At 41.7% G+C, this 26,178-nt stretch overlaps 1 long non-coding RNA gene across 1 annotated transcript; it reads right to left on the reverse strand.

Moving 5' to 3' along the window:
• Positions 1-12,278: 12,278 nt before the first annotated feature.
• On the reverse strand, positions 12,279-14,662 carry LOC125633522 (uncharacterized). The gene is made up of 3 exons (XR_007355638.2): positions 14,277-14,662; positions 12,936-13,160; positions 12,279-12,646 (listed from the first exon to the last, which is right to left on the reverse strand). It is a non-coding gene; the product is annotated as an uncharacterized LOC125633522 (long non-coding RNA).
• Between the last annotated feature and the right edge of the window lie 11,516 nt (positions 14,663-26,178).

Consider the following 26,178-nt stretch of genomic DNA (forward strand, 5'->3'; position numbering starts at 1 on the left):
TGCTGCAGTTGCTCCATCTCAAGCCACCGGTGGCTGAGAAGGAACTGGAGCGGCAGCAGGTTCGCTAGTCTCTATATACGCTCACTCTGGAATAGAAGGTTGTATAGTTTGCAGACAGACCACAAACACTGCTAACATAAATCAACAGTCAAGAGTGCATGGGCGCATGCACTTCCTTCAGTGGAACACCCATAGGGATATTACTTGAAGAAGAACTGGTAGGTAAGGTCCCATGGGGGAAAAAAAAAAAACTATGTGAAAAAGGAGTTCTGGAGAACTGGCAGTTTCTCAAAGAGACAATATTAAAGGCACAACAGCAGACTATCCCTGTGCTAAGGAAAGATAGGATAAATAGTAAGAGACCAACATGGCTCCATCAGGAGATCTTTGATTACATGCAAATCAAAGAGGAATCCTACAAAAAGTGGAAACATGGACAAATTGCTGAGGATGAAAACAAATCAACAGCACAAGCATTTAGGGACAAAATCAGAAAGGCTAAGATATAAAATAAGTTACCTCTAGCAAGGGACATAAAAGGCAATAAGAAGATGTTCTATAAATATATTAGGAGCAAGAGAAAACCAAAAGAAAGTGTAAGTCCTTTACTTAGCGGGGAAGGGGAGCTAATAATGGATGGCATCAAGAAGGCTGAGGTGGTTAATGCCTATTGTGTTTCAGTCTTCATTCACTAAAAAAGGTAAATTGTGATCAAATACTCAACACAATTATTATGAACAGGAGCTAGAAATGCAAGACAGATTAGGGAAAGAACATGTTAAATATTTAAGTCAGTAGGGTCTGATGAATTTCACCCTGGCGTACTTGAGGAACTAGCTGAAACAATCTCAGAAATGTCAGCAGTTATCTTTGAGAACTCATGGAGGATGGGCGGGGTCCCAGAGGACTGGAGAGGAATAAACATAGTAAAAGAGGAACAAAGGGAAGCCACAGAATTATACACTAGTCAACCTAATTTCGATACTTGGAAAATTCCAGAACAAATTAAGCAATTAATTTGTAATCACCTAGAGGATAATAGGGATTTAATAATAGCATGGATTTGTCAAGAACAGATCATGCCAAACCAATCTAGTTTTCTTCTATGACAGGGTTACTGGCCTAGTGAATAGGGAGGAAGCTGTAGATATGATATATCTTGATTTTAGTAAGGCTTTTGGCACAGTTTCACGTGACAGTCTCAAAGCAAACTAGAAAAATGTGGTCTAGATTAAATGTAGTCACGACAGAGGGGAAGCCAGGGCAAACCTGAGTGGTGCTGCAACCCCATGTACTGGGTTGCATCTCCTAGAGTGAGGAGCCAGATTCAGCACCACAGGACAGGAGCCACTTCTGACAGGAGAGTCCAGGGCAGGCTCACTCTCCAGCCCACCACTAGTGACCCAACCCCACCCCTGGTTGCATAATCTGATGAAAATCTATCCAAATTTAAGCCTTTGTAAAAAACCCTCAGTTTGCAGATGCTCAGTAGAGACTTGTTAGAGTATGGCAACAAATTCTCTTATGATTCCGTCTGCACAGAGTACCACCTTTGCACAGCTCCTACATGCTAACTGGTCTCTGCTTGAGCAATCCCCACAGAGTGACTAAGCTTGCTTCGTGGAAGGGCTACAAGGAGGGAACAGGTCTTTACTTACAATTGCTCCTAGTGGAAGTCAGGGGCCACTTCGGTGTTAGGCACTGAAACTGAGAGCAGAGAAGCTGTCTCTCTTGTACTCAATATTCCCCCTGCTGGCACCCAAGCTGCAAGGAAGAGGAGAAAAAAGGCCTGATTTGAATGCAGAGAGGTGAGGAATTGGGGGTGGGGATGGATGAGGAGGTTGCAGGAACCAGATAGTGATAAGGAGAGAAGCTGGACCCAGGGTGCAGTGATAGGAGGAGAAACGGCAGGCTGGGGCATAAGGTTCTATAACCATTAGAACACACTCTATTCCTGATCCTGGAATTGAACCTGGGAGTTCCCTACCATTAGCAAATAGCTGTGACACCTATTGGATGCCCCATCATCTCAGGCATCAGCACTCTTACAGCAAGATTATCTGGCTATTTGGACTCTCTTCTCAGACCCTATGCTACCAGCACTCCTAGCTGTCTTTGAGACACCACCGACTTCCTGAGGAAACTACAGTGCATTGATGATCTTCCTGAAAACACCATCCTGGCCACCATGGATGTTGAAGCTCTTTACACCAGTATTCCACATGAGGATGGACTATAAGCTGTCAAGGACAGTATCCCCGATGAGGCCATGGCACACCTAGTGGCTGAGCTTTGTGACTTTGTCCTCACCCACAACCATTTTCAGATTTGGGGACAACTTACACCTTCAAGTCAGTGGCACTGCTATGGGTACCCGCATGGCCCCACAGTATGCCAACATTTTGATGGCTGATTTAGAACAACACTTCCTCAGCTCTCATCCCCTAATGCCCCTACTCTACTTGCGCCACATTGATGACATCTTCATCATATGGACCCACCGAAAGGAGGCCCTTGTTGAAATACAGGTGGAATTCTTCAGTTTCCACCCCACCATCAACCTCAGCCTGGACCAGTCCACACAAGAGATCCACTTCCTGGACACTACAGTGCAAATAAGTGATGGTCACATAAACAAAACCCTATATCAGAAACCTACTGACTGCTATACTTATCTACATGCCTCCAGCTTCCATCCAGGACACATAAGATACAACCAAATTTGCTCCAATTCCTCAGACAAACACCTATAAGATCTTCATGAAGCATTCTTAAAACTACAATACCCACCTGTGGAAGTGAGGAAACAGATTGACAGAGCGATACAGGTACCCAGAAATCACCTACTACAGGACAGGGCCAAAAAGGAAAATAACAGAACACCACTGGCCATCACATACAGCACCCAGCTAAAACCTCTCCATCACATTATCAACGATCTACAACCTATCCTGGAAAATGATCCCTCACTCTTACAGACCTTGGGAGGCAGGCCAGTCCTTGCTTACAGACAGCCCCCCAACCTGAAGCAAATACTCACCAGCAACCACACACCACACAACAAAAACACTAACCCAGGAACCAATCCCTGTAACAAACCCATTGCCTACTCTGTTCCCATATCTACTCTAGTGACACCATCAGAGCACCCAACCACATCAGCCATACCATCAGAGGTTCATTCACCTGCAGGTCTATTAATGTGATATATGCCATCATGTGCCAGCAATGCCCCTTTGCCATGTACATTGGCCAGACTGGACAGTCCCTACGTAAAAGAATAAATGGGCACAAATCGGACATCAGGAATGGTAACATACATAAGCCAGTGGGAGAATACTTCTATCTTCCTGGACATTCTATATCAGATTTAAAAGTAGCTATACTTGAACAAAAAAACTTCAGAAACAGACTTCAAAGAGAAACAGCAGAACTAAAATTCATTTGCAAATTTAACACCATTAATTTGGGCTTGAATAGGGACTGGGGGTGCCTGGCTCATTACAAAAGCAGCTTTGCCTTTCCTGAAATTGACACCTCCTCATCTATTTTTGGGATTGGGCTACATCCACCCTGATGGAATTGGCCCTGTCAACACTAGTTCTCCACTTGTGAGGTAACTCCCTTCTCTTCATGTGTCATTATATGATGCCTGCATCTGTAATTTTTACTCCATGCATCTGAAGAAGTGGTTTTTTACCCATGAAAGCTTATGCCCAGATAAATCCGTTAGTCTTCAAGGTGCCACTGGACTCCTTGTTGTTTTATTGGCAGACTATGTGCCTCCTCCCACTCTACGGGATGGACTACACAGAGGCTAACCATCCTGTTCCTGCTGCCAGTTGCTATATTAGCACAAGTGGCAGAGGTCTGATGTAGATATAAAGAGCTGTAGATATAAAGAGCCGATTACCTAAACTGGAGGTCAATATGGTTCTACACGATAAAAATAAAATAAATATGAAAGTTAGGAAATTACATCAGAATAAAAAACAGCTGTTAAAAGCACATCAAGGTTGCAAAGTAAAGAACTCACGAGTTAGGACATGCCAGAAATAAGGTTGCAGTGCATCTCTAATTTGACCCCCTTGTGGGTGTGTGTTATGATAGTCCTTAGTTACATGATCATACACTACTTTTTTCTGGACTATAAATTCATTCTATTTCTCTCCCTGGCTCAACACACAGTTATACAAAGCAGAACAGCTTCACTAAAAGATCTTGGGAGAGCTCTGCCCCAAAGTACCCCCATAGCCCAGTGGTTAGTGGAGAGATGGAAGCCCCAAGTTCAAATCCCTTCTCCACAGCAAGCAGAGATGGGAATTGAGCTAGATGAGGGTGTCATCCATTGTGCTAAGAGCTATAAGGGAGGTGGTTTCTCCTTCTCAGTTTTTCTTGAAAAAGGACTGACATGGCCTAAGGACCTAACTGCAGGAGAGGGTTCGCAACTGGAAATTTAGAGTTAGGCACCTAGATCCCTTTGAGAGGGAAGGGAGCTTTAGGCCACACCCCTCTCCTCAGCATTGCCTACTAGTTAGCTTAGGCAGCTCCCTGCTCAGAGTGCTGACTTTCGTAGATCCCATTTTTAGGTGCCGAACTCTCTCCATGCATAGTTAAATGCCAAGACTCCCTATACACTGGATTGAGAAGTCCACTGGGTGGACTTCTAGTCCTCCTTGTGAATCCCAGCTTCCTGTGTCTCAGTTTCCCAGCTGTAAAATGGGAATAATAATACCACCACCTAATCACACAGGGTTGTTGTGAACATAACTTCACTAATATTTGTGGAGCACTGTCAAGGTTCCTTCCCCACTCTGAACTCTAGGGTACAGATGTGGGAACCTGCATGAAAACCTCCTAAGCTTACTTTTACCAGCTTAGGTTAAAACTTCGCAAGGTATAAAATTATTTTACCCTTGGATTTCCACTGCCACCACCAAACTTTATCTGGGTTTACTGGGAAACGTAGTTTGGACACGTCTTTCCCCCCCAAATCCTCCCAACCCTTGCACCCCACTTCCTGGGGAAGGTTTGGTAAAAATCCTCACCAATTTGCATAGGTGACCACAGACCCAAACCCTTGGATCTTAGAACAATGAAAAAGCATTCAGTTTTCTTACAAGAAGACTTTTAATAGAAGTAAAGGAATCACCTCTGTAAAATCAGGATGGTAAATACCTTACAGGGTAATTAGATTCAAAACATAGAGAATCCCTCTAGGCAAAACCTTAAGTTACAAAAAAGACACACAGACAGGAATAGTCATTCTATTCAGCACAGCTATTTTCTCAGCCATTTAAAGAAATCATAATCTAACACATACCTAGCTAGATTACTTACTAAGTTCTAAGACTCCATTCCTGTTCTGTCCCCGGCCAAAGCAGCATACAGACAGACACAGACCCTTTGTTTTTCTCCCTCCTCCCAGCTTTTGAAAGTATCTTGTCTCCTCATTGGTCATTTTGGTCAGGTGCCACTGAGGTTACCTTTAGCTTCTTAACCCTTTACAGGTAAGAGGATTTTTCCTCTGGCCAGTAGGGATTTTAAAGGGGTTTACCCTTCCCTTTATATTTATGACAAGCACTCAAAGTCTATAGTCAGAACATCATAGGCACTGGGAAGTTAATCTGTTTTCATGTGATATGGAGAATGGTGTGAGATAAATGAGGCCTGGAACCACAGACAGAATGAGGAGGATAGGAAATATTGCATAACTACTCTGTAGATGAGTAGACTCACTACTGACACAGTCTCTCACGGCCAGCATCAGCACAACACGCTCTCCTTCTCTAGTGCCTCTACCAACAGCCGCTCCAGCCCTGTGGTGGTCTGCCTCTTCTTGTAACTCAGGCTCTGGCCAGGTCACATTTAGTCTTACCCCTTCCAGGGAAACAGTCAAATAAACTAAACTCAGATAAACAAAACTCTTTGCCCCTACCCAGACTCTTCACACCTTCCTGGATCCTGAAGGACTGCCCTCGTGCTCTTATGGGGAGCAACACTTCCAAGGCTTTCTCCTTGGGTGCCCAAACTCAGCAGCCCTTCTCCCTCATGCACCAAGGTGTTTCCACACCACCTTTTCAGTGGGCCAGCAGAGGATCACAGCCTTCCCTCTAGTGGGTTCCAGTCCAGGGATGCTGGGGCAAGCATCTAAATCTGCTCCCTTAGACTCCTCAATGCCTTCCTAGACTTCTTCCTACCCTGGCCTTCCTTTAGGACCTTACGCACATCTCCTCCCTAGGCTTACTGTACATTGACCTTTCCTTCACTCTCTACCAACCAGAGAGGGACCACAGAGTTTTTCCTTTCTCCCTGCAGCCTCCTCCCTTGATGCTCACCGCCCAGCTGCTCCCTCGGTTGGGCTTCATCTTCAGTGGGGCCCAGTCCACATCCAGGTATGCTAATTGCTCTGTTTCTGGTATACTCTTTCATTAACTGTGGGGTACATAGCCCATCACATACTCATTCAGTGAACAAGTCAGGGGACTTGTGGAAAAAACAGAGTATGATCATGTAACTAAGTACTGTCATATGCTTATAAGGAAGTCAAATTAAGGTTCCATGGGCATCAGTAATTCTGGCATTTTTGAACTATTGAGTACTCCACTTTGCAACCCTTACATTCTTTTAGCAAATTTTTTTGGACATAATCTATACACTAAAATTAGGAACAGTGGTAACTGTGACATTCCTTTCTGAATCACTAATTGAAAAGTTGGGAAATAGACTGCAGTCTATTTCCCCCTTCCAAGTGAGGAGTTTAAGTTCATATAATTCTTCCCCCCCACCCTGTAACACTAAAGCTTCATAAGTTTTTACAAAAATCTCTATCCTTTCTCCTCCGAGACAGAGAAAAATGTGATATAAAAGAGGAAAATGTAACACTGCTCTCCAGGAGCAAGCTAAAAAGACATTCCCTGCCTGTGTGCTCATTTGTAGTGCATGTCTACTGATTTGAAAGCCTAGGATAATGCAGGGAAGCAATATTTTGAGGCTTTGAATTCTTTCAGTTATTATCATCTCAGCCTAAGATTGCATTAACTGATTACATGGTATTTTTATTTGCTGTAATTTCTACCCTTTTTTCAAAGTATTATGCTAATGTTAGTCAATGTACAAGTAATGGGAAAGAAAGTTTTGCTCTCCAGCCCTTCCTACTGTTTCACCTCTGCTACAAAAAACTATAATAGAGCACACACAAAGCAGTAAATGATTTCTCACAATGCTTTGGGGTATCTGACAACTCAAAGTATTCTGTATATTATTTATTACCACCAAGTGCTGTGGCAGAAGAAAAATGCAGTTACTCATGAAAATGTGGTAAGCAACAATAAGGCATCAGGCCCTTAAACTATAATATTTCAGCTCAGATATGAAAATGATTAATAATGAGAAAAAACACTCTGAAGGACCACACTCAGCTCTGCAGGGGAATTATGGGAAGAAGTGACATGGGAGATGTAGACACAAACATGCAGACATGGAAAAAATTGTTCACGCTCTTTAAAAATAATTCCAAATATTTCCACATTCTCTAGGTGTCACTGAACAGAAGGGTTAGCATAAGGAACTGGAGTTAGGACTTCTGGGTTCTAGTCTTGACTCTGCTACACATTCAGTTGGTGACCTTCAGCAATTTTTACCTACTGTGTGCCTTGTTCATCCATCGTAAAATTACTTTAATTTTCATTTTCACAGTGCCTCAAAGTGTTATGAGACTTTTTAAATAAAAAAGTATTTTGAATCTATTTGTTGCCCCATCATCCTCACTCCTTCCTCTCTCCCTGCCCCTCGTGTTTGTTTAATTCACTTGTCATTTCTTGCCTTTTAGACTGTGAGCTCTTTGGGCATCTACTGTCATTTGCTAAACAGTTATACAGCACCTAGTCCAAGGGGGCCAGACCTGATTGAGGCCTACAGGCAATGCTGCAATATAAAGGATAAAGAACATGCAACAAAATTAAGTGATCTAGCTCCTGGAATGTATAGCAGAAGGCACAATTCATTAATTGCATAACATCATATGACTCTCAGAGGCTGTGAGCCAAACTATTGTCTCACCAAGGTCAACATTTATACAAGCAAAAATACAGGAATAGCAATTGTTCACTTCAGTGAGACTGACAAATACTCAGCCCCACTCAGGACCAGGCCCATAGTGTGGTGCTATAATCTTTTAACAGTGTTGGTGTCAAGGCTAATTCGCCACTCTGGCACTTCGAGTGCAGAAGGTGAGGGCACACAAGGATTCTAAAAATTAATACTGGCCACTCTCCAGACTTGTATTAAACTTCCAAGGTTGCAGCTTTTCTCTGACCTTGGATGGGTAGATGCTGCCACTACCCAAGTGCAGAACCTCTCTGAGAGCCCAGGAAGGCGCACTTGGGAATTCCTTCCTGTGGGGTACCCTCAAGCCCTTTCACCCCCCCTCCAGGGAAGAGCTGAGGAAGAAAAAAGGGAAATCAGCTGTTGCTACCAGCTAATTAACAACCTGCACAAGACACAGAAATCCAATTCTGTTCTTAACAAAGGTAAATTTTATTAATAAAAAAAAAGAAAGAAAATACATCTGGGAACTCAGGCTATTGCTAGATTTTAAAAGAGCAATTACAAGGATTAAGCACCAAGAATAGCTTTCATGAGGTTCAGCTTAAAGGTTACAAGCAAAACAAAAGCACCTGGGGTTAGCACAGAGGAGTCCACAGGCCATAAAGAAATAAAAAGAGCTAAAACAAATCGTGTCTTCCTAGACATTTCCTAATCTATTTATATATCTGGGATTTCAAATGAGTAGTTTCTAGGTATGATACCAATGATTTTTCATACCTGGCCCCAACCTTCTTACAGCATAGTTGCTGCCCTGTCTGCCTTTCCATTGAAGAACAACAACAGACAGACAAAAGGGGAGTCTTTGTTCAATATTTAAAAATTCTAGCCTTCCCATTGGCTCTTTTGGCCACGTGCCCACTCACTTCCTTTTACCTATGCATAGCAGTGAGACTTTTTAACCCTTTACAGGTAGAGCAATTAGAGAACAGCTACTAAGAGGGATTTTATAGTTACTGGCTGGCTGGGTCCATAAAAGGGAGCTACCCCCTCCCTTCATTTATTACAGTTGGGCAGCTGCATTTCATTAGTGTCAATTTAGATATTTCAGCATCAACCTCATATTTTCTACATCAAAATCCTGGACACTTTTGTGGCAACTTTTTTAGGTCATAAAATATACAAGAGACAAAAGTACGTACATTATTTTTGAGATATGTGCTAGCAACACATCTGCCAGTTTCTGACTCTGCACCAATACAAACATATTTCCCAAAGTGGAGGATTTCTCCTCCTGCCTCAAAAAGTGGTTTAAATGACTTAATCAAGCAACACTGAACAAGTGTTGTTAACATTCACTTTGAGCAGAAGAACATCTTTGGTAGTGGCTAAACTCATTTGGCTTTGCTCTTCAATCCAAAACACTGTTCAGTGCACTGATCACTTGTTCCACTGGACTGTTTGTTCCTAGTAAACCCAGAGCAATTTCTACTCAGTAGAGCAATATATCTTGAAACAACAGTTTGTAGTTATGAGCTGACAAAGCATTTTCAGTGATGAAATGAAAAATAGGAACATTTCAAGTGTCTAAAAAGAAGTTCCCATGAGACAATATGAAAAACCAGGGTTGTAAGATTGGGGCCTATGGTCACTTTAATTACAGAAGTGCATTAAATATATTGTCAATGAAAATTACTTTTTTCTACTATTTAAGTTATCAAAAGCGAAAAACAGAAAATGTATTCTATCACCTACCCCTACCTAAGATACTTCGTCAATATTATCCCAAGAGGAAGGAATGTCGGAAGACTTTAGTTTTCAGTAGAAAAAATCCCAATATACATATTGAAAAAACTCTCAGACCTTGAAGGAAAGGATCATATGCCAAGTTCTTCATTGCTGGTGTAATACGATTGACTACACTAGCCTTACACCATGAGTGAATTTGGCTTCAAGTGATTTCTGCCTTGGTCATCACAGACATCTCGTTTGAAACAAATACAGGAATATGGAGTGAATTGAGGAAAGCAGTAACTAAAAAAACCTACAAGCACAAAAATGAATTGAAGCAATGTATCGTGGACACTTGGAAGGAGTTCTCTTCAATTTGCAAGAAATATATAAACAAAAATGTAGTGAGAGCGTTCTGAGGTTTCAAGTTATGTAATAAAAGTAAATGGTGGATGGACACACAAGCAAAGTACTGAACAGGATAACTAAAAATAAATATAATTTATCCAATTCTAATTTTTTTTTGTATTTGTCAGTAAATCATAGAAATGTAGGGCTGGAAAGGACCTCAAGAAGTCATCAAGTCCAGTCCCATACACTGTGACAGGACCAAGTAAACCTAGACATCCTTGACAGGTTTTTGTCCAATTTGTTTTTAAAAGCTTCCAATGGTGGGACTCCACGACCACCCTTGGAAGCCTATTCCAGAGCTTAACTATCCTTGTAGTTTGAAAGTTTTTCCTAATATGTAACCTAAATTTCCCTAGCTGCAGATTAAGACCATAACTTCTTGTTGACCTTTGGTGGACATGAAGAACAACTGATCACTATCCTCTTTATAAGAGCTGTTATATTGGAAACTTATCAGTCACCCCTCAGTCTTCTTTTCTCAAGACTAAATATGCCCAGTTTCTTCAACCTTTCCTTACAGGACAGTTTACTAAACCTTTTATCATTTTGTTGGTCTCCTCCGGACTCTTCCCAATATGTCCACATCCATCTTGTGCCCAGAATTGGACACAGTACTCCAGCTGGATCCTCACCAGTGCTGAGGAAAGTGGGACAATTACCTCCTGTATCTTCCATATACAGCACCCCTGTTAATACACCACAGAGTCATATTAGCCTTTTTTGCAGCTGAATCACATTGACAACTCATATTCAGTTTGTGGTCTACTGTGACCCCCGAGATCTTTTTTAGCAGTACTACCACCTAGCCAGTTATTCCGCATTTTGTAGTTGTGCATTTGATTTTTCCTTCCTAAGTAAAGTACTTTGACTTGTCTTTATTGAATTTCATCTTTGAATTCAGACCAATTCTCCAATTTGTCAAGGACATTTTGAATTTTAAACCCATCCTCCAAAGCGATTGCAACCCTTCCCAGATTGGTATCATCTGCAAATTTTGTAAGCATATTCTCTACTTCATTATCCAAGTAATTAATGAAAATATTGAATAGTAGTGGACCCAGGACTGACCTCTGGAGGGCCCACTAGGTATGCCCACCCAATTCGACATCAAACCGTCGATAACTACTCTTTGAGCATGGTCCTTCAGCCAGTTATACATCCACCTTATAGTAAATTCATCTAGACCACATTTCCACAGTTTGCTCGTGAGAATGTCATGGAGAACTGTGTCAAAAGCCTTACAAAAAATCAAGGTATACAATGTCTACTGCTTCCCCCCCCCCCCACACACACACTAGGTCAGTCATATCAAAGAAGGAAATTAAGATGGTTTGACATGATTAATTCTTGACAAATCCATGCTGACTATTCCTTATAACCGTGTTTCTTCTAGGTGCTTAAAATTGATTGTTTAATAATTTGCTGCAGGGTCATTACAGGTATTGAAGTTAGGCTGACTGGTCTATAATTCCCTGGGTCCTCCTTGTTCCTCTTTTTAATGATAGGCAAACATCATACCTTTCTCCAGTCTTCTGTGACCTCTCCCATCCTCCAGGAGTTCTCAAAGATAATTGCTAATGGCTCTGAGCTAGTTCTTTATGTACTCTAGGATGAATTTCATCAGGCCCTGCTAATTTATTTAAATATTCCTTAATCTGTTCTTTCCCTATTTTGGCTTGCATTCCTTCCCCTGGTTGTCGTCATTAATTATGCTGAGTATCTTGTGATCATTAACCTATTTTAGTGAAGATTGAAACAAAATAGGCATTAATCACCTCAACCTGCTTGTTGCCATCCATTATTAGCTCTCTTTCTCCACTAAGTAGAATACTTACACTTCCCTTTGTTTTTCTCTTGCTCCTAAAGTATTTATAGAACCTCTTCTTATTGCCTTTTATGTCTCTTGCCATGTATAACTCACTTTTTGCCTCAGCCTTTCTGATTTTGTCCCTAATTACTTATACTGTTCTTTTGTACTCCTCCTTACCAATTTAACCAGGTTCACATTTTTGTAGAATTCCCTTTTGATCTTCAGGTCATAGAAGAGCTCCTGATGGAGCTATCTTGGCCTCTTACTATTCTTCCTGTCCTTTCTTTGTATATCAGAATAGTTTGCAGTTGTGCCTTTCTGCACAGTTGTGCATATTGTCTCCTTGAGGAACTGTCAGCTCTCCTGAGCTCCTTTTTCCATTTGATTTTCTTCTCATGGGACCTTACATATCCGTTCTCTGAGTTTGTTAAAGTCTGCTTTTTTGAAGTCCATTACCTTATTCTGCTGCTCTCACTCCTTCCTTTCCTTAGAATTCTTGGGTGATCACTGTCACTCAAATTACCTTCACAGTCTCTAACCGTTCCTCCTTGTTGGTCAGATTGTGGATGACTAAAATCATGTGCTCAATCACAGCCTCTCTTTACAGTTCCAGTTACGCAATTAAATGATACTTGCATCCTATAACACCTGATAGAAATAAATAACATGAGGAGAACAATATAGGGCCCATTTAAAGATACTCAGCACCTTGCCAGTTTGAACCCATAGCATAACACAGGAGTTTTTCTCATTTCCAGCCCAGTGTCTAAATGCTGGGAGGCAACTGTACTTCCAAGAATCCAGCAAATCCAGTGACTACAGTTTTACTTTTGAGAATTGTTACTGATTTTGCCACCCTTAGGCATGTTTGGTAGTGCCTTACTCTAAGAGTTACCCCAAGAGACTACTTTTTCAGAATAAGAGTGCAGAATCATACCTTCCATTAGTGCATCTTTATTCTGCTTACTAGTAGGAAAAGGAAAATCATTTGTGAAGTCCCTCGAATCAAAAAGGATTTTAATTCAATTTTAAAAAAAGGTATAGCTTTTTTTCTTCCTCACTGGGGCCCCAGTTAGCTCCATACTTGCTGATCCAGCCGCATAAAGCCAGTTGCAGGATAGGTTTTTTTCTGTCTTCAGTCCAAATATTTGCAGTGAAGTTTCTAGATTATAAAACAACAAATGTTTACAGCCTGCAGCAGCTCCCATTGAATTTAGTGGCACACATCCCATTCACTTTAATGGGAGAAGAATCAGCACTCAGGTGGTTAACCAATCATTTTTCAATGGGACTCATGCTCTTACATCACTAGTAGCACTAGTATAGGGGGTTACTAGATGAGTCTCTTCTGGAAAACTTTCTTATTAGGAGAGTAAGTCTAATCAACTCTTATGCATCAACTATCTACAATACATTTATTTTGCATCCTTCATATAAACTCTAGCCCCCAAAGGCTTTCTAGAGTAAATAAGAGCTACAGAGTCACAGATTTTAAACAGAGCAAATGCAGAGTGATATAAGTACAAGCAAAGAACAAAAGATGTCCAAGACTCTCTGCTGTGCCAAGACACATTGAGTTCTAGAAGGAGGTGGAGGAGATAACAGGACTCCCTGATTCTTAAACTACCCTGGCGATGCCATAAATTAGAGCAGCATAGGGGCTGCTTTAATTTATGACAACTGATTACAGTCGCTAAGAGACTATATACCATTTAAGAACTGGCCAAATGGAGGCATGGTTCACCCCACCCCCTCAAGCCCTCCACAGCAGGATGAGGGAACAATTGATGTAGGGGCTATGCCTATGCCGGAGGAATTTTCTGCTGGTCAATTAGGGCATGAGCAGCACAAAAGTGATTGGAGCAACAGAAGAGAATTTCTCCCTATATGATTTACTCCGGCTGAAAATCAGGATCTAGACCTCTAGGGCCGTTTGATTTGGAAGAGAGGCAGGAATTCTTCTCTGATAGCCAAGGAAATGATTTTGCAGTGATAGGTGGCTGCTGCAGCACCACATGGAGAGAGCTGATATATTGAACTGTGTGATCTGGTGGCTTAGGAGAGACAAGCCTACAACAAATGGCAGAATAAACTCCAGCATTTTGAAAACACCTGGATGGCATTTCTGGCTATACACAGCAAAAGGAAATTGATATCAGAACTTGTAATCCTTATGTGTAACATATATGTGTACTGACAGATCAGTGTAATTCACCTTTGTCTACATCAGGTTTCTTTATACCTCCTAAGCATCTAATTCTTTTTTCCTTTTTCTTACCTTTTTCTCTTTCCTTCTCCCGCTGGCTACATTTCTTCACCTTCATTCTGCTCTAGTCTCCCCATTCCTCTCCCTTTTTGTATTGTTATTTTCTTGAAAAATTAAAAGAAGACTTGATCAGACAAGTCTTTTTGTATATAAATAAGCATATTGTATTAAATAAGTTTTGGAATGTATTTGATTTCATGTAAAGGGATGTCTACACATCCTGAACCTTTCTGCCTGTTTAATATGGTATCCTAGGCAACCTGCATTTTTCTGTTGGGGATAGAACCATCTGAGCTATTTTTTTAAACAAAAGAATTAACCTTTGCACGTCTGAGAATCTCACAAAGCACATAGCCTGATTATGCCTAAACCCCATGAATTATTCATTTGGCTTCAACTGAGAGAGAGCACATTTAATTATGTCTGAGGGGCATTTTCTTTAGAATTAGATGGCAAAATCCTCATTTGTCTACCTAGCAGTTTTGAGTACAACCTGTAGCGGGCTTTAAACTTACATATGCACGTTGGAAAAGGGTGTTGGTTCCGAAAATGTATGAAGGGAACTAAACAACATATAAATACTATCCTTAACATTATAGCTGACTACTCATAAGGATAAGTGCAGGGTCCTGCACTTAGGATGGAAGAATCCAATGCACCGCTACAGACTAGGGACCGAATGGCTAGGCAGCAGTTCTGCGGAAAAGGACCTAGGGGTGACAGTGGACGAGAAGCTGGATATGAGTCAGCAGTGTGCCCTTGTTGCCAAGAAGGCCAATGGCATTTTGGGATGTATAAGTAGGGGCATAGCGAGCAGATCGAGGGACGTGATCGTTCCCCTCTATTCAACATTGGTGAGGCCTCATCTGGAGTACTGTGTACAGTTTTGGGCCCCACACTACAAGAAGGATGTGGATAAATTGGAGAGAGTCCAGCGAAGGGCAACAAAAATGATTAGGGGTCTAGAACACATGACTTATGAGGAGAGGCTGAGGGAGCTGGGATTGTTTAGCCTGCAGAAAAGAAGAATGAGGGGGGATTTGATAGCTGCTTTCAACTACCTGAAAGGGGGTTCCTAAGAGGATGGCTCTAGACTGTTCTCAATGGTAGCAGATGACAGAACGAGGAGTAATGGTCCCAAGTTGCAGTGAGGGAGGTTTAGATTGGATATTAGGAAAAACTTTTTCACTAAGAGGGTGGTGAAACACTGGAATGCGTTACCTAGGGAGGTGGTAGAATCTCCTTCCTTAGAGGTTTTTAAGGTCAGGCTTGACAAAGCCCTGGCTGGGATGATTTAACTGGGAATTGGTCCTGCTTCGAGCAGGGGGTTGGACTAGATGACCTTCAGGGGTCCCTTCCAACCCTGATATTCTATGATTCTATGATTCATAATCTATGTATTAAATCCAAAGAAAGGTTGCCTCTATTGCCACAAAAATAAAAACCTGTAATAAATTAGTAATATCAAATTATTTAGAAGGTGATCATCGGGTGTAGTCTATATGAAATTATTTTTATAAATTTTTTTTATTATAAATATTTTTATAAATGAAATGCATAATTATGCAAAAACAGCAATAGGCTAATGAAGGATTTATATCAATAGCAGCGTAACTATCTCATGTCACATTTGGCATGCCCGAAATTAGCAGGACTTCCATTTAAATAAATATTAGTTGTCTATATAAACACTTCGCAATACACTTTTTCCATAAAGTGCTTTGAGATCTACTAAATGAGATGTAATATTAATGACCCTCTATAGTTTCAGAGGAACTCATTGCCAAATAGCCAAATTTTAAAGTACAATATTGCCTTTCCTCCATGCACACAATTTATATCTTATGGGACTGATTCACCACTGCTTTACTCTTGTTTTATATGGGTGTAACTCAGTCAATTTCAATGGAACTGTGCTGATGTATAACTGGAGTAACACAATGAAGAATCAGTCTCTGTACTAATCTGTAATTTGCATTTAGTTTTAGAGAATTTCCATTTTAGATCAATATGGCAGTGATAACGTAACAGGATAGATTTACAAATGAGGACTCCTTTGTTTTTAATGTTTGAAACAAAGAGTTATTTATCTAACAGAGTAAGGACTGGTTCACATGGGCCTGAAGAATACAATAAAGGAAGGGGTTTTCAAGGTGCTCAGATTTGCCCTAACTTTGCTCCCACTGACTTCAGTAGGAGGAGAGTTAGGCCAACACTACGCATTTTCAAAAATACTGCCCCATTCCTGCAACTGGAGCCACACAAATGGATCCAAGGGACTCCACACAGACATGAGGATCCACCTGCATGGATCTCACTGCAGGGTTAGGGCCTGAGCATGGGGCAAAACAACCTTTGACATCCTTGCTGTAAAAGAGAAATGAAAATAAAAGTATAACAGAACCACCACCAGTGCCCAACACATTTTAACTACAATTTCTCACATCGCCATGGCCATTTTCCTGGCAGCCAATTTTCACTCAAAATGTCCAACATGGGAACAGTTTTTAATCCAAACAAGAATGAAAACACTTGAGGACAGATTCTTAAGAAGGCAAGTAAATAACTACATGCAAAGACATGAATTTCATAGATTCTAAGACCAGAAGGGACCATTGTGATCATCTAGTTTTATCTCCTGTATAACACAGGCCAAAAAACATCTCAGAATAATTCCTAGGTCATATCTTTTAGAAAAATCTCTTTTTAAAAATTGTCAGTGATGGAGAATCCACCAGGACCCTTCGTAAATTGTTCCAAAGGTTAACTTACACCTTCCGGGGTACTGGAACAATTTGTATAGTGGGGGTGCTGAGAGCCATTGAACCAAACTATAAACCCTGTATATGCTGGAAACCACTTCAAGCCAGGGATGTGGCAGCACCTATGTACCCCTAGTTCCAGCATCTCTAGTTCCAGCACTATGTACCCCTTATTTCCAATTTGAATTTGTCTCACTTCAACTTCCAGCCATTGTATAATGTTATACCTTTCTCTGCTAGATTGAAAAGCCCATTATTAAATAGTTGTTCCCCATGTAGATTTTTACAGACTGTAATCAAGCCACTCCTTTATCTTCTCTTTGCTGAGATAAACAGATTGAGCTCCTTGAGTCTATCACTAAAAGGCAGGTTTTGTGATCCTTGTAGCTCTTCTCTGAGGCCTCTCCAATTTACCAACATCCTTCTTGAGTTGTGGGCACCAAGCCTGGACACAGTATTCCAGCAGCAGCCGTACCACTGCCAAATATAGAGGTAAAATAACCTCTCTACTCCTACTTGAGATTCCCCTATTTATGCAACTGAGTGCAACTGTACGCTTAGGACCTGATCTTGCCAGGCTTCTATGCCCAAAACTACAATGTAAATCAATGGGAAAGCCAAGTGTGGAGAGTTTGAAGGATTTGTCCACTAATGTGAATGCCCAGTTACCCCAGCTGCACATACCAATTGAGTAATTGGAAGTGCTACTGCCCAGTTAGGCATCTTCCTGGCCATTTGAACACAATTTGTATGTGCAATTGACAAGCACTTTGAGATCCACTAATGAAAGATATTATTATTATCTAGGTATTATTATTAATTGTTTGTGGAGTGGATCTTCAAAGGTCCTTAGGCATCTATTGTTTTTTAGGGGTATGATGAGAGCCTGCCCCGGGGACGGTGGGTTGGGAACTCTCCAGCCACCTGCGGAGTCCCAGGCTCCCCATGCCCTGACTGGGCAGGTGTGGGGAGCTGCCCAGGGGAGTGCCCTGGTGACTGAATACTGCAGCTGTCTCCACTGAAAAGAACTGCCTCTAGCCAGCACAAACTCCAAGGCAGCGCATATTGCTGCCCTTGGTAACTGCTATTTAGGAGCAACAGCTGGGAGCTGCAGGGAGGGGGCGCTGCTTTGCCCTTCTCCAATCTCTGTCCATGCTTTGGAGGCTGTCATGGCCACAAAAAAATCCGCTGGTGGCTGCATTTGGGAAACGCTGGTATAGAGTTGATAGAGCATGGGCTAGTCTTCTCTTATGAGAAATATTTGTTTGCATTTGTAATCTTCATTAACTTCAACAGAGCTACACAATTTACACCAGTTGAGGATTCGGCTCAATAATCTCCATTTAAGCAGTGGGGACACCAGCCTCCAAGTTCAAAAACAGCTGTGTCTAATTCAACAGGCTTTTAATTAGGAAAGAAACTTGCTCAAGGGCAGGTTTTTCTTAATGCTTGGATGCCTGGCAAATAGTTCTAGTGTGAATTAAAGGGAAGAAGTTGGAACTGTTCTTTAGTGAAAGATTAACATTAAAAATTAAGAGGTGTGTAAACAAACTTGCGGGGCTGATGGGGCAATAAGCAAGATGTGCTGTAAGTGGTACTAAATAATGACAAGTGGGACCTAGTGGGAATAAGTGAAACCAGTGGAATGCTAACATTGGTGGGTATTGTCTGGAGAAGGTTGGAGAGATGGGGAAGAGGAGTTATATAGGTGGCACTATATGTCAAAAGTGTTGTGCAAAATCAATGAGATACAATTTAATAGTAAAGCTCATAGCAGCTAACTGCAGTGGTTGCCATTAAAGAGTCAAAGTTTGTCAATTACAACACGCTGCTACCTAAACCATCACGTTTCCCCCATGTTGTTAAAATAGGAAATAAGTGGTCTCAGATCCTGCTGTGTGATAACTGTTAGGTAGATACTGACTTTTTAAGGGTGATCTATGTATGCCAGATAATATTACAAGGAGCAATTACATTTTTCAGCTGATACAGCTCCACTCAGACTGGAAAAGAGTGGAAACAAACTTACTTCCTGGACCACTCATTAAGGAGATAATAGGAGAAGCTCCTTAGTAATACTTCAGAAAGTAGACATATCAGCTAGATGCAAAACCATCCTGCATTTACTGCTTATAATAGGGAGGAGATGACAGAGCATGGTAACTGCAACAGGGAGGCTTGTTTTCAAGGATCACAAGCTACTTGGATTCAATGTACAACTAGTATGTATTATAATAGCACCTAAGTCCCCTGATCACAGATCAGGACCCCATTGTGACAAGTGCTATATAAACACAAAACAAAAGACAGCCTCATTGTAAAAAGGGATTTAGATACTTTGGAAAATGAGTCTTAGTTTCCTAAATCAGTTAGGCATTGCAATGCTGAGGACAGCAATATCTAAATACTTTAAAAATCTGGGCTATAGTTCCTAAATTGTGTCGTCTAGCCACAAAAAAGCAATGCTGGCTCTAGACAACTAGAGACTCATTCCCCTAAGGTAAGAATGTCCAGGTCTCTCCTTCTGTTGTATAGAGTCCAGGAGAACAAGCTGTATCTATAGCTAGTTTCTTCTTAGCTTTCCTCCCCTTTCCTATGGGGCTACATATTAGGCTTTAGGGAAGGGGATTTAATATAACTGATGTGCTTCCATCTTAAGCCCTTCGTAACTGCCCATGGGGGTCTTCTGTTCCCAGGGGCAGTTTGCTCTATCATGCTGTTGTAGTTGCAATGCAGTGCAATGTTGGTCTCTTTCCTCAGTTCAGATGGACCTGAGTTAAAGACTTGGTCCCTGGGGTTACAACTGGCTCTTGTAAAAGGGCTGTTGGGTGAAGGTACCCAATGCATGTTTGTTATAAACTCCAGGCATTCCAAGCAATTGCTTCTTGCAAAGCTAGTCTGTTAGCATAGCCTAAAAAGACACCTTAAAAGTGATTTCTCTCCTGATTTTTGTCTGGTCTTACACTAATGCAGAAACCTGTGTAACTCTGTTCTGTAAATGGGTGACCACATGCTGGAGATGAGAAAGGTGGATAAAAATACCATTAAAGCACAACTCAGTGTTTTCTTGAACTCTCCAAAGTGAAAGGCAGGAACTATAGGTGGCTGAACCTACAGTTTGGATTAAAAGTGGGTGGTGCACATTCTCTTCCTCCACTACTTTATATGAAGAAGGTTGAAAGGTAAATACCTCCTTCTCATTTTTTTTTTTACCTTAGAAATATCAGGGATAGCAATTCTGATCTCTGTTCCGTGGGAGATTTTTCTTGGAGGACCCAGGTTTGTGGGAGCTCCCTACACCCTTAAATGAAAGGACAGGAGTGTTCAGTCTGAACATTTTCAAAAACCAAATCTTATTCGAATCGAATCGAAAAAAAAATGAAATGAATAAATCTATAAGGTGGGGAAAGTGAAAGCACTGAAAAATGTGATTATAAGAACAGCTATGTGAAGATTAAATGGTATACGTCTGAGCTCACATTATCAGATACTCACATTTGTACATTCCCTATTATTAAACCATAACAGATAAGTTTGTAACAAATGTCACAAACTTGCAATGGTGAAAATAAAGACCAAAAAAAAAAAAAGAATATTAAGTGTAAAGGCATCTATACATATTGTACATCATCTGGGATGACAAACTCTTAAGAACTTAATTACAATCATATAGCTACTGCATGCTGTCATTACAGGGCAGAGTTAAGGTTATCTGGGTGCCTTAACTGTGCATTTCCATACCACCATCTGTTTGGATTTAATTTAAGTGTGACCATAACTCTGAATTTCCTGAGTGTATAATGCTTGGTTTTGGGATAATATCACAATCCCTGCAATCTTCTTTTTGCCTTTAATGTACCGATACATGCTCTGAACCTCCACTCCAGCTTCATGTAGTTTTTTGTTTGAGAATATTATATATTGTTAATAGTATTTACCTTAGGACAAGAAATATATGAGCAAAGTATTAGGGCAAGATAATAATTGCATTTTCAGTATAAAATGAAGTGAGTTGATGCAGTTCATTCTTAAAATTAATTGCTGCATATTAGGGAGGCCTGCATTCATTCTGCCTCATCTCCTCATGCTGTCAAGCGGTGACCCTCCCTGGAAGTCAATGGAGTTTCACAGATTTGCATCAGCTGTGGCATGGACACATATATTTTTCATTAATTTAATTACAAAATAGCACTGTGCAGCAACAACATCCTGATATTTATCCTGTAGGAACAAGCTAAATGTACCCATGGGTACAGAGAACACTGAGTTAGGAGCAGAGGCCTGGGGGTAACAGAATGCTGGTGGAGGGGTGTAAAATACTGGGGTGACAGGTGGACCTGGGCACAGGGACACAGACCAGTATACATGTACACAGGTACTGTCTCTCAACACCCATGCACTTTTATACTATATATGTAGAACATGATGCTAATAGTGGTTTTGCGAGGAGAGCTCATCAATGGCCTCAGCTCCTTCCCCACTCCCCACTGCCAACTTTTGAGTAAAAATTACTCCACTGAGTTCAGGGCTCTTAGGAGCAATAGGGAAAAGGGGCACATTGTGGTGGTCTGGTAAGAATATCATTGCCCATCTGCTCAAAGGGTTCCTTTGCAGGTACTGTAATACTAGGCTAATAGGGGTATTGAAATTCTTGATGAGACAGATGAAAAGACAGATACCATCAGTGTTGGGACCACCTGATGTGCACCTAAGTGCTAGTAGCACCAATTCAGCAAGTATCTAAATCCATTAACCACTGAGCACACACAACTCTGGCACAGCTAGGCAATTCAAGTGACAAGGTAGTTTGAGCCCAAGTTTCTCTGCCCTAATTTAATGCTGAGACCATCTCAGTAAGAAGAAAAGGAGTACTTGTGGCACCTTAGAGACTAAAAAAATTATTTGAGCATAAGCTTTCGTGAGCTACAGCTCACTTCATCGGATGCATTCAGTGAACTAACACGGCTGCTACTCTGAAACTCAATAAGAAGAATAGCATTCACTGAGTTAACAGAAAATTAATGCTAGAGATAAGCTACTCAGGGTACTAAATGTGGGGTGACAGAGAATGGGTTAAATAAGCATTATAACTAGGAGCAGAATGTAATGTAATTCCAAGGATGTCACTGCCGTGCACTGCAATGGTAGCTGTAGACACAACTATGTTGGTTTCATGAATTAGTAACTGATTAATTAAAAGCCATCTTGACATTGCAGGAGTTCACTAAACAACATAATCTCTCCTGGCTGAAATATTTGTTACAAATCAATAACTGAAATGGGATTTATTTTCTTAGGTTTTTGTTTGTTTGTTAAAAAAGACATTATTTTCACAAACTGGAAAAGTGGGATGGAAACAGAATGAAGAAAAATCATCGTTCTGTACATATCTTCACATGACTGTCAGGAGACAATTCTTCTGGCCCGTTGGCAAACAATGCTGTGGTCTATAGATTGCACAGGGTCATGTTGCTCCTGTCAGTGTTTGTAATTGCCCATGTGTTTAAGATGATGAAGCATCGGTTAAATTCAGTTTTCACAATCTTTATGTACCATTTTAAAAAGTGGCATCATTAATAGGCCATCTAAAGGTGTTCCTTTTATCACAACTTGCTTCGTTCTAAATGAGACCATAACATTTTCTCAGCTCTTGCAGATGTGGTGGGTTATATTAGGGTGCATACATTGTTTTCACAATACTGAATAATATTTGGGTTGAAGGGCTCAGTTGGGGTACAGATAATACTTAATTACTAGCACAAAGCATCCTTGCAACAAAACGAGTTATTCAGAGTTTTCATACTGAAGCTCCAACTTGTTTTGTTTTACATTATTGAACATGTAGTTTTGTTGCCATCATGGCTTAGGCTTTTTTTTTTTTTTTTTTAAAAGACCATCTGTCTCATTTCTGATGAAATATTGTAATTGTTCCTTCTTGACATTGTGGGCCCAGATTCTACAACACATTATGCATGGCTGGAACCCTGTGCACGGGTGGAACCCAGAGGCAGATAGGGCACTGTATGGGTGTAATGCATTGCCGGCTCAAGGCCTTGCTCTTTATTAGTTCTCTGATTTGGATTCCATTGCGTAATGATTAAGGCTATGATTTAGTCACGGGTATTTTTAGTAAAAGTCATTGACAGGTCATGGGCAATAAACAAAAATTCACATCCCCGTGACTTGTCCATGACCTTTACTGTAAATATCCGTGACTAAATCCTGGGGGGGAAGGGGAGGGCACAGGGGACTGGTGCTAGAGGGGGTGCACCCCAGGGGCTCCTACTGGGGGGAAGCAGGAGGGTGCTGCTGTGGGGGTGCCCCGGGGCCTGGGGCTCTAGCTGCTGGGGACCGCCAGCAGCTGTTGCTCTGGCTGCCTCAGGGACTGCTGCTCGGGCAGTCCCAGGGCCAGCTGCCTGTGGCCACCCAAACAGTGGCCAGTGTGAATGCCCCTGGGGCTGCTCGGCTGCCAGAGTGTCTGGCTGCAGATCCGCTCCAGCAGTGGCTGGTATGGCTGTCCCTGGGGCCATCTGAGCACCATCCCTGGAGCCAGCTGCTTGGGCCACCCTGGGGTCAGCTACACTGGCTTCTGCAGAAGTCAGAGGTTGTGGAAAGTCATGGAATCCGTGACTTCCGCCACCTCTGTGACAGACACAGAGTCCTAATAATGATTTTGGCTTGGATCCTGGTTGTTGAATGCACAGCATGACTCAGCAAAGGCAGTGGGCTGTGCAAAGGTGGCTCTAATCTACCTTTGTGCTCCCCTGGTCCTCAGCAGGCTGTATGCTAAGCCCATACCTGGACATAGGCCAGTCCAGCGGCCACCAATTTGCTGGGCACAGAGCAGCCCAGACCGCACCCTTTTTGTCTCAGCCACACCCCTATGCTCAGTTGCTGGGGTCAGTATAGGAGCTATTATGAGGGATTTATGCCACTGGCAGATCTCCTTATGCTGGTTTTATTTCTCTTGGCTGCCTATGCTAACTTCAAGAGCTGCTTGGAGTTGGTGGTGTGATGCAAAGTGACCCCAAGGCAGGAAAGACTCTCAATTGGTGTTTTTTACTTATGACTCTGTGATGTACAAGTTACATTTTATCTTTTGTTTTGAGCATACGCATGACAACAGCTCTAATTAGAATGTTTCTGGATTTTAAATAAAAAGAAGAAAAGAATCACAAAATGTATGGAGTCCACATTGACTTGCAGGGGACATATACAAATCAGTAGTGCTTACGGTGCTGTACACTGGCCATTTGTACGAAGTACAGAATAGAAACATGCCCCCTGAGGGAGGGGGCCAGTAGAGTTTGTTGTGGCTGCTTGAACATGTTTCTAAACCAGGATATTTACTGTATGATGTCTGAGTTCCCCACTCTTTTTAATCAGATGATAATAAGTTACTCCTACTGGCAAATACCAGCATTTCCAAAAACAAATATCATAATGCTTCTCAAAAATAGAAATTTGCTTTCTTATTCATACACTGATTTTTTAGAAATACACATTTGCAATGGAACCTCACAATCTATAGCAATCAAATGCATTTCCCAACTTGTGAATATTTTTTTCTTCTTCTGCTTTTAAACTAGACTTTCAGGACAGTTATACTCAGAAGGTTCTATAATTTGCTATGCTTCCCTCTATGTCTGGAATTGCATTTTTAATATCTTGGCAGATGGTGTTCAAACACTTATCAATTTTACACCCACAGTTCCCTGGGCGCCAGTTGGGCATTATTTCTGAGCTGCCTTTTTTTCTTTCTCTGATTATAACACATTGCAGGGTTTTTTAAGTCACATATTTTGCAGTTTTCAGTGCATTAATACAGTATATCACCAGCTTGCTAGATATATATTTTCAAATCTCAGATTTTTTCCCCCTCCCCTTTTATTTCAGTATCTAAAGAAGTTCTTTTTAGCTAATAGTGCATCTGCTCAAATGGTACAAAGGCACTGCAAGGTTGAGAATGAAGGTAGGAGAATTTAGATTTCAGTGGGTGAAATTTGAGCTGTGCAGGGTGCCTAGGTGTAAATAAGCCTACAAGCTGGAAACGTAGTTATTCATTTAAGTTAGAGAGAGGGACAGTGTCATGGTGTTATTCATCACACTGACGCCTCCTGCTGGCCGTTTTGGGAATTAGCTCTGGTCAGTAGGTGTGGTGGTGGTGGTGGCTCTTCCGTCCTTGTCTCTGCCTGCAGATCCAGTCTCTCTGCTTCTGCTTCGTGACACAGCTGGAGGGCTGTGCCATAATCCAGGTCCCCCACTTCCAGGGGACTCCTTCCACAACAGTCTAGCTACTTCTCACAGTGGCTTGGCAATCCATAGCCTGACCGCTTATTCAGTGGTGAGTGGTGGTGGGGGGACCCAGGCCTGCCCAATACTCTGGATCCCAGCCCAGGGACCCTGTAAACAACAGCTTCCTACTGCCCCTTCTTTCTTTCTCCACCAGTCTGTCTCAATTCCCTGGACTACTTCCCCACAGCCCGAGTACCTTCGGCTCCTGCCTCTGGCTTCATCACCCTCTTCCCAAGGCCTCAGGACTGCAAGGTGTAGCAGCCCTGTTCACGGTGCTAGTTCTACAGCCCTCTAGGAAGTCAGTCTCTTCCCTTGGGCGTGTTTCCTTGCAGCCCTCCAGGCTGGATTTTAACCCTATCAGGGCCAGTGCAGGGCAGACACCCTGTCACAGACAGGAAGAGAGCTTGCACTGGAATATAAAGAACTGAGTGAGGACGATATCATTCATGAACAAGTTAATTTGGAGCCAGATGATATCTTGGTACGATTTAAAAGAGACAAAGAAGAGCTCCAGGATTAGGAGTAAGAGAGCGGAACTCCCCTATGTTTGTGAACTTTGGAAGACAGTCAGAAGATGTGCACCCCATGTGTGAAGGGATGACAGGTAGCCAGAAAACACAAATAGGAAATCTGTTCCTGTACTTGGTCTTGAAATAGTTCAAAGGGCGAATAAAATCACTCAAACAACTACTACAGCATGCTTTGATTAAGACTTGGAGAGTGGAAGCTGCAGAACAGTGGTCTTGATTCTCCATTCCCTTGCCTCTTAGCAGGACCGGATTAAGACCTTTAGAGACCCTAAGCACTGAAAAGATTATGGTGCCCCCCCTATATAATTCAAAATAAAAACAATACTA

This window comes from Caretta caretta, chromosome 3 (genome assembly GCF_965140235.1).
Source record: "Caretta caretta isolate rCarCar2 chromosome 3, rCarCar1.hap1, whole genome shotgun sequence".
NCBI lineage: Eukaryota > Metazoa > Chordata > Testudines > Cheloniidae > Caretta > Caretta caretta.